This window comes from Lipotes vexillifer, unplaced genomic scaffold, assembly GCF_000442215.2.
Source record: "Lipotes vexillifer unplaced genomic scaffold, Lipotes_vexillifer_v1.1 scaffold1439, whole genome shotgun sequence".
Classification (NCBI taxonomy): domain Eukaryota; kingdom Metazoa; phylum Chordata; class Mammalia; order Artiodactyla; family Lipotidae; genus Lipotes; species Lipotes vexillifer.
The window spans coordinates 989,156-997,370 of record NW_006785059.1 but is presented as its reverse complement, the minus strand read 5'-3'; positions in this window follow the sequence as shown (position 1 = coordinate 997,370).

Sequence of the window (8,215 nt, the reverse complement as noted above, 5' to 3'; positions counted from 1 at the left end):
AGGGGGGAGGGAGGAAGGGGAGGGGGGAGGGAGGAAGGGGAGGGGGAGGGGTGGGGGAGAGAGGGAGGGAGGAAGAGAAACGAATTGCATTGGCCCATCGCCTCCGCAACGGAAGACGCTGACACCCTCGGTCCGGCCCACTCCCCGGGGGCCCAGCGTTCCCGATCCCCACGCCAGGCTGCAACCTAATGAGCACACAGACCCGCGGACTAGAACATAAACAAGGATATTTTATTACTTACTTTTTTTTTTGCACACTAATTAATAACTAAACTGCAACGAAAAAAAGAAAGCAAACGGAATCCAAATGTCCTCTCAGTTGCCATTTAGTTATATAAGAAGGAGGAATTAAGGCTAGTTGGCGTTAAAGAGTTCCTCCAATGCCACGCTCCAAATCCAAGCCCCTGCACCAGCCTTAAATCAAAAGGGAAAGCAGGCACCAGCCGCCAAGCACAGAAAGTGGGGCAGATTTCTGCCAGCAGCTAACATGATAGCCTGCTTCTGGGGGACGGCTGTCACAGGTCACAGAACTGGGCCCAGCTAAAAGTCACCAGCCCTGCACAGCTCCTGGTACACCCATTCGCTATTTTGCAGGGATGGGCTCCAGACAGCTTCCTTTGTAAGGTGCTCCCACCCCTGCCCCATGGCCAGAGTTGCTGGCGCAGGGAGCAGACATCGGCCCCAAGGTACTGGGCCACCAAGCGTCCCCTTGCCCAGGAATTTAGGATTGGGATGGAGAAAAAGAAAACAGTGTTTATGAAGAGCCAGAAAGCCATTCTGTGTAAGTAGGGGGGCTGTGGGATGCTGTAGGCCTGAGAAGGCAAGCTCTGTGGGGGGACAAAAGGCTGAGGAGGAGAGAGGGAGAGAGAATAAAGAGATGCTGGAATAGAGAGGGGCAGGCCACAGCAGTTCTGCCTCTGCGTGTATTCCCTGCTGCCTTCCAGGCCTTTCTGAGGCCCACTGCAGCACCCTCCCATCTTCCAGAGCGAAAACCTCTGTCTTCTGATTCATCAGACACCTATGACCTATAACTTTCTTCGGAGGTTCAGTAAGCTTGAAACTCCTACAAATCAATTGGAATCAAATGTTTTTTCCTTTGGGAAAAGGGAAACTCACACTTCCTGCATACTGGAAACCAGAAATCCCAGCATTTCCAGTTTCAGCCGCAGTCCAAGCTTTCTAAAGCATTCTCTGACCATCTTCCAGAGCAGGGATGTTATAATTCAGGGACGCATGCTCAGAACCCTGGCGGCATCACCCAGGGATGGGCATGACCTGAGGCCTTGGCATCCACAGAACCATCCTGAAGGCTGCCTCTCCTCACCCAGGCAGAGTGGTCCCACCTGTAATACGCAGAGCCCGGTTATGCTCTACTTGGAGGCAAAACCACGGGGGCCTGTTTCAGGATTTGCAAATACTCATCCCCCCCTTACTTCTCTGGAGGTCATGATCATGGTGCTACTGGCAGGTGTTTCCCTCACTTCATCCCCACACTGTCTCTGCATCAGCCAGAATCGTAACAACAAAAATAGCAATTGACATTTACCGACTGCTAATTATATGCCAGGCACCTTGCTAAGCCCTTTTTACGTTTGTATTTAATCCTCACAACCTTATGAGGTAGGTAACAGTAGTATCCCCCATTTTATAACTGAGGAAGCTGAGGCACAGAAAGATTAAGTTACGTGCTCAAGGTCACACAGCCTCAAAGTAGCCTAACCAGGATTTAAGTCCAGACAGTCTAGTTTCAGAGTTCAGCTGTTAACCACTACACTGTGATGGGGAAGATATTGGTTACACACTGCTGCTTAACAAATTAGTCTGAAACTTGGCAGCTTAAAACAATGGACAGTTATTATCACACATAGTTTCTGAGGGTTGGGAATCTGGGTGCTCAGGGGAGGCTATAGTCAAGCTGTCGGCCAGGACTGTGGTCTCCCAAGACTTGACTGGGCCTAGAGGATCTGCTTCTGAGTTCATTCACATGGCTGTTGGCAGGAGGCCTCAGTGCCTTGCCACGTGGGGCCTCTCTATAGGGCTGCTCCAGACAAGCTTTCCCACAGCATAGGGAGGGAGAGAGAGATTGAGAGATGAGCCACTCTGCCTTTTATGACCTAGTCTCCTGGTCACCCATCATTGCTCCTGCCTTATTCTACTCACTAAGTCCAACCCACACTCAACAGGAGAGGATTACACAAAGGCGTGAACACCAGGAAGCAGAGATCACCAGAGGCCATCTTGGAGGCTGGCTACCACAGGTGTGAAGGGGAGCTAAACAGAAAAAGACCATGCCCTCAGAAAAACCTAAAACCTGCTCTGCTTCAGAGCCCATGGCCCACAGAGCAGGAATCTGGCTGTGTTCCACCTACCAGAAGCAAGAGACAAGCTGGCTGAGAGGTCCCCATGTGGTAGTGTATTGGTTAGCTACAGATGTATAACAAAACTTAGCTTAAAACAACAATGAGCACTTATCTCATGGTGTCTGTGGGTCAGGAGTCTGGGAGTAGTTCTGACTCAGGTTCTCTCATGAGGTGCAGTCCAGCCTGGGCTAGTCTCCGGGGACTTGACTTCCAAGATGGCTGACTCACGTGGCTGGCTGTTGACAGGCGGTTCCTGTTCCTCACCTGTTCCTCACACCTCTCCATAGGGCTGCGAGAGTGTCCTCACAAATGGCATCTGGCTCTCCCCAGGACTGAATCAAGAGACAGCAAGGCGAAAGCTACAGTGTCTCTTACGGCCCTCAGAAGTCATACACTGTTACTTCTGTGGTATCCTATTGGCTAGACAGGCCAGCCCTATTCATTGCGGGAGGGATGTACACAAGAGTGTGAACACTCAGAGGTGAGGATCATTGGGGCCATCTTTGAGGCTCCTGCCACAGGTGGTCTCTGGGGTGGATAGCTAGGGCTCTGCACTCATACTCTCGCCTCTGTGAACTATCCCTCTGGGCTATTCTCTTTCCTGAGCTCTGATTCTGTGCTTGCTTTACCAGATTCTGTGCTTGCTTTACTAGGATTAGGTGTGGCTGGTAAAACAGAAAATAAATAAGTGGCTTAAACAAAATATAAGATGAATGGATAAAGAAGATGTGGTACATATATATAATGGAATACTACTCAGCCATAAAAAGGAATGAAATTGGGTCATTTATAGAGATGTGGATGGACCTAGAGTCTGTCATACAGAGTGAAGTAAGTCAGAAAGAGAAATATATATATATATTAATGCATATATGTGGAATCTAGAAAAATGGTACAGATGAACCTATTTGCAGGGCAGGAATAGAGACGAAGATGTAGAGAATGGTTGTGTGGACACGGGGGGAAGGGGAGGGTGGGATGAATTGGGAGATTAGGTTTGACATAAATACACTACCATGTGTAAAATAGATAACTAGTGAGAACCTGCTGTATAGCACAGGGATCTCAGCTCTGTGCTCTGTGATGACCTAGATGGGTGGGATGGGGGTGGGGAGGGAGGTCCAAGAGGGAGGAGATATAAGTGTACATATAGCTGATTCACTTCATTGTACAGCAGAAACTAACACAACATTGTAAAGCAATTATACTCCAATTTAAAAAAACCCAAAAAACAAAAAATAAGTCTATTTCTCTTTCATTTGAAAGAAGTCCAGAGATAAGCAGACCAAGACTGATATGGTGGCTCCACAGGCATCTGGGACCCAGGTTCTTTCTATCTTTCTACTCCTTCATCCTTAGGGCATGGCTTACATCCTTCAGGTCACAAAATGTTTGCTGGAAGTCTATCATCACACCCACATTCCAGGCAGGAAGTAGGGGAAGGGCAAGGGACAAAAGACCTCTCCTAGAAATCTCACCACCAATTTCCACTTACATCTCCATGGTCATCCTTAGATGCAGTCATTTTCTATCGGGCACATCGCTACCCCCAATAATATAGGGGTACTGTTGGTAACGGGGAAGGGAAGAAAGGGGACTGGGTACACATGTCTACCACTTTTGCTAAGTGAGCTTTCCACAAAATAATTTGGTTTGCCAGATTCCTTTATTCAGAGCAAGGGGGCTCTTAATGGGGAATATGGGTATTTCTGATCCATGTAAAATTATGTTCTGAGTAAAGGAACATGTCCTTCTTTAAGTCGGTACAGCGGCACCCAGCTTACATATCAGTTTGGGGCCTTTGGATACTCCAAGACAGTGCTTGAATTGATTTTCAGGGGCTAGGAATCTTTTTCAGGTTGGCAGTCCCGGAGCCTGGAGTCCAGGCCCTCAGGAGTGCCAGCCAGCGGGTTCTCTTGGATCTGGCCACCTTCCCAGGGCACTGCCACAGAGCAGGGCATCCCCAGTGCTTGCAGGGTTGCCAACCTCTATCCCTACCTCTATCCTCGGGATTCTCTACCCCTTCCCGCCCACTCTGAGAGATGCCTCTCCCCTCCTGTTCCTCCCTTGTCACCCAGCAGGATCTCTTCGATCAACCCAGGCTTTCCCTAAAGACTGGAAAGAGGACTTGCCTTGAGCAGCTCAGTTTTGTTTGTTTGGTTTCGCTTTGTTTTGTTTTGATTGAAGTATAGTTGATTTACAATGCTGTGTTAGTTTCTGGGGTACAGCAAAGTGATTCACTTATATTTATATATATATATTCTTTTTCATATTCTTTTCCATTATGGTTTATTACTGGATATTGAATATAGTTCCCTGTACTATGCAGTAGGACCTTGTTGTTTATCTATTTTTATATATAGTAATGTGTGTCTGCTAATCCCAAGCTCCTAATTTATCCCTCTCCCACCCCACTATCCCCTTTGGTAACCATAAGTTTGTTTTCTATGTGTGTGAGTTTGTTTCTGTTCTGTAAATAAGTTCATATGTGTCATATTTTAGATTCCACATATAAGTGATATCATATAGTATTTGTCTTTCTCTTTCTGACTTACTTCACTTAGTATAATCTCTAGGTCCATCCATGTTGCTGCAAATGGCATTATTTTATTCTTTTTTTATTGGAGTATAATTGCTTTACAATGTTGTGTTAGTTTCTGCTGTACAATGAAGTGAATCAGCTATATGTATATAAATATCCCCTCCCTCTTGGACCTCCCTCCATCCCCCCCATCTAGGTCATCACAGAGCACCGAGGGAGCCTGATACCTCCAGCTCCGTTTTTCTTTCTCAAGACTGCTTTGGCTATTCAGGGTCTCTTGTGTCTCCATACAAATTTTAAGATTTTTTGTTCTAGTTCTGTGAAAAATGCCATTGCTAATTTGACAGGGATTGCATTGAATCTATAGATTGCCTTGGGTAGTATAGCCATTTTGAAAATATTGATTCTTCCACACCACAAACATGGTATATCTTTCCATCTGTTTGGGTCTTCTTTGATTTCTTTCATCAGCATCTTACAGTTTTCAGAGTACAGGTATTTTGCCTCCTTAGGTAGGTTTATTCCTAGGCATTTTATTCCTTTTGTTGCAATGGTAAATGGAAGTGTTTCCTTAATTTCTCTTTCAGATTTTTCATCATTAGTGTATAGGAATGCAAGAGATTTCTGTGCATTAATTTTGTATCCTGCTACTTTACCAAACTCATTGATTAGCCCTAGTAGTTTTCTGGTGGCATCTATAGGATTCTCTACGTATGGTATCATGTCATCTGCAAACAGTGACAGTTTTTCTTCTTTTCCAATTTGTATTCTTTTTATTTCTTTTTCTTCTCATTGCCATGGGGCTAGGACTTCCCAAACTATGTTGAATAATAGTGGTGGGGGTGGACATCCTTGTCTTGTTCCTGATCTTAGAGGAAATGCTTTCAGTTTTTCACCATTGAGAACGATGTTGGCTGTGGGTTTGTCGTATATGACCTTTATTATGTTGAGGTAGGTTCCCTCTATGCCCACTTTCTGGATGGTTTTTATCATAAATGGGTGTTGAATTTTGTCAAAAGCTTTCTCTGCATCTACTGAGATGATCATATGGTTTTTCTCCTTCAATTTGTTAATACGGTGTATCACATTGATTGATTTGCATATATTGAAGAATCCTTGCATCCCTGGGATAAATCCCACTTGATCATGGTGTGTGATCCTTTTAATGTCTTGTTGGATTCTGTTTGCTAGAATTTTGTTGAGGATTTTTGCATCTATGTTTATCAGTTATACTGGTCTGTAATTTTCCTTTTTTGTGATATCTTTGCCTGGTTTTGGTATCAGGGTGATGGTGGCTTTGTAGAATGAGATTGGGAGTGTTCCTCCCTCTGCAATTTTTTGGAAGAGTTTGAGAAGGATGGGTGTTAGCTCTTCTCTAAATGTTTGATAGAATTCGCCTGTGAAACCATCTGTTCCTGGACTTCTGTTTGTTGGAAGATTTTTAATCACAGTTTCATACCCTCCCCCAGCCACCCCTCCCCTCCCCCAGCCACCCCTCAGGGGCACTGGTCCCATCTCGCCTCTACTTTTCGTCCCTCCTCCCTCCCACGCCCCCAGGACCCACGTGGCCGGAGGGGGCCCTTGAGGGTGGTGGTTCAGGCCTGGGACCCCAGCAGGCTCACTGGGGCCCAAGCAGGCGGGGGAAATGCTAGCTGCATTCCCTTTCCTATCCCCAGATCCCCCGAAGGTCTCTCCCCATCCCTGCTGATCCCCTCACCGTGAACGGGCCCCTCTGGGAGTGGGAACCCCTCCCCTCCCCCAGCCACCCCTCAGGGGCACTGGTGCTGCCCCACCTCCACTTCTCCTCCACTCCCTCTGCCACACGACCTACCCAGTCCCACAGGGTTTCCTCCCAGCCCCTTAGGTGTCCGAGGTCCCCCACCAACACCTGGCAGCTGCCCTAGTTGTGAAGAGACACGAACTCCACGTCCTCCTACTCTGCTGTCTTCACTCTACCCCTATTTTATTCTTTTTTGGCTGAGTAATATTCCACTGTATATATATACCACATCTTCTTTATCCATTCATCAGTTGATGGACATTTAGGTTGCTTCCATGTCTTGGCTACTGTAAATAGTGCAAGCTGCTCAGTTTTGACCCTCCAGAGGCCCTAGGGCAAGGAACTACACATGCCTGACAGGGCCTGCCCAAAGAGCATATAAAAGACTAGTTCAATACTTCATCCTGCGGTGAGTGACCAGTTGGGACCACCCTTGGAATGCTAAGGAGCTTAAACTTTATTCTGCAGGCATCAGAAGCTACTGGAGCTGTTTTCAAGAAGTAAAGTGGAGTAGAGATTGGTTCAAGATGGCAGAGTAGAAGGACACGTGCTCACTCCCTCTTGCGAGAGCACCGGAATCACAACGAACTGCTGAACAGTCATCGACAGGAAGACCCTGGAACTCACCAAAAAAGATACCCCACATCCAAAGATAAAGGAGAAGCCACAATGAGATGGTAGGAGGGGCACAGTCACAATAATATCAAATCCCATAACTGCTGGGTGGGGGATTGATTCACAAACTGGAGAACACTTATACCACAGAAGTCCACCCACTGGAGTGAAGGTTCTGAGCCCCATGTCAGGCTTCCCAACCTGGGGGTCTGGCAATGGGAGGAGGAATTCCTAGAGAATCAGACTTTGAAGGCTAGCGGGATTTGATTGCAGGACTTCGACAGGACTGGGGGAAACACAGACTCTACTCTTGGAGGGCACACACAAAGTAGTGTGCACATCAGGACCCGGGGAAGGAGCACTGACCCCATAGGAGACTGAACCAGGCCTACCTGCTAGTGATGGAGGGTCTCCTGCAGAGGCAGGGGGTGACTGTGGCTCACCGTGGGGACAAGGACACTGGCAGCAGAAGTTCTGGGAAGTACTCCTAGGTGTGAGCCCCCCCAGAGTCTGCCATTAGCCCTACCAAAGAGCTGGGTAGGCTACAGTGCTGGGTTGCCTCAGGCCAAACAACCAACAGGGAGGGAACCCAGCCCCACCCATCAGCAGACAAGCAGATTAAAGTTTAACTGAGCTCTGCCTACCAAAGCAACACCCAGCTCTACCTACCACCAGTCCCTCCCATCAGGAAGCTTGCACAAGCCTCTTAGATAGCCTCATCCACCAGAGGGCAGACAGCAGAAGCAAGAACTACAATTCCATAGCCTGTGGAAGGAAAACCACATTCACAGGAAGACAGACAAAATGAAAAGGCAGAGGACTTTGTACCAGATGAAGGAACAAGATAAAACCCCAGAAAAACAACTAAATGAAGTGGATATAGGCAACCTTCCAGAAAAAGAATTCGGATAATGATAG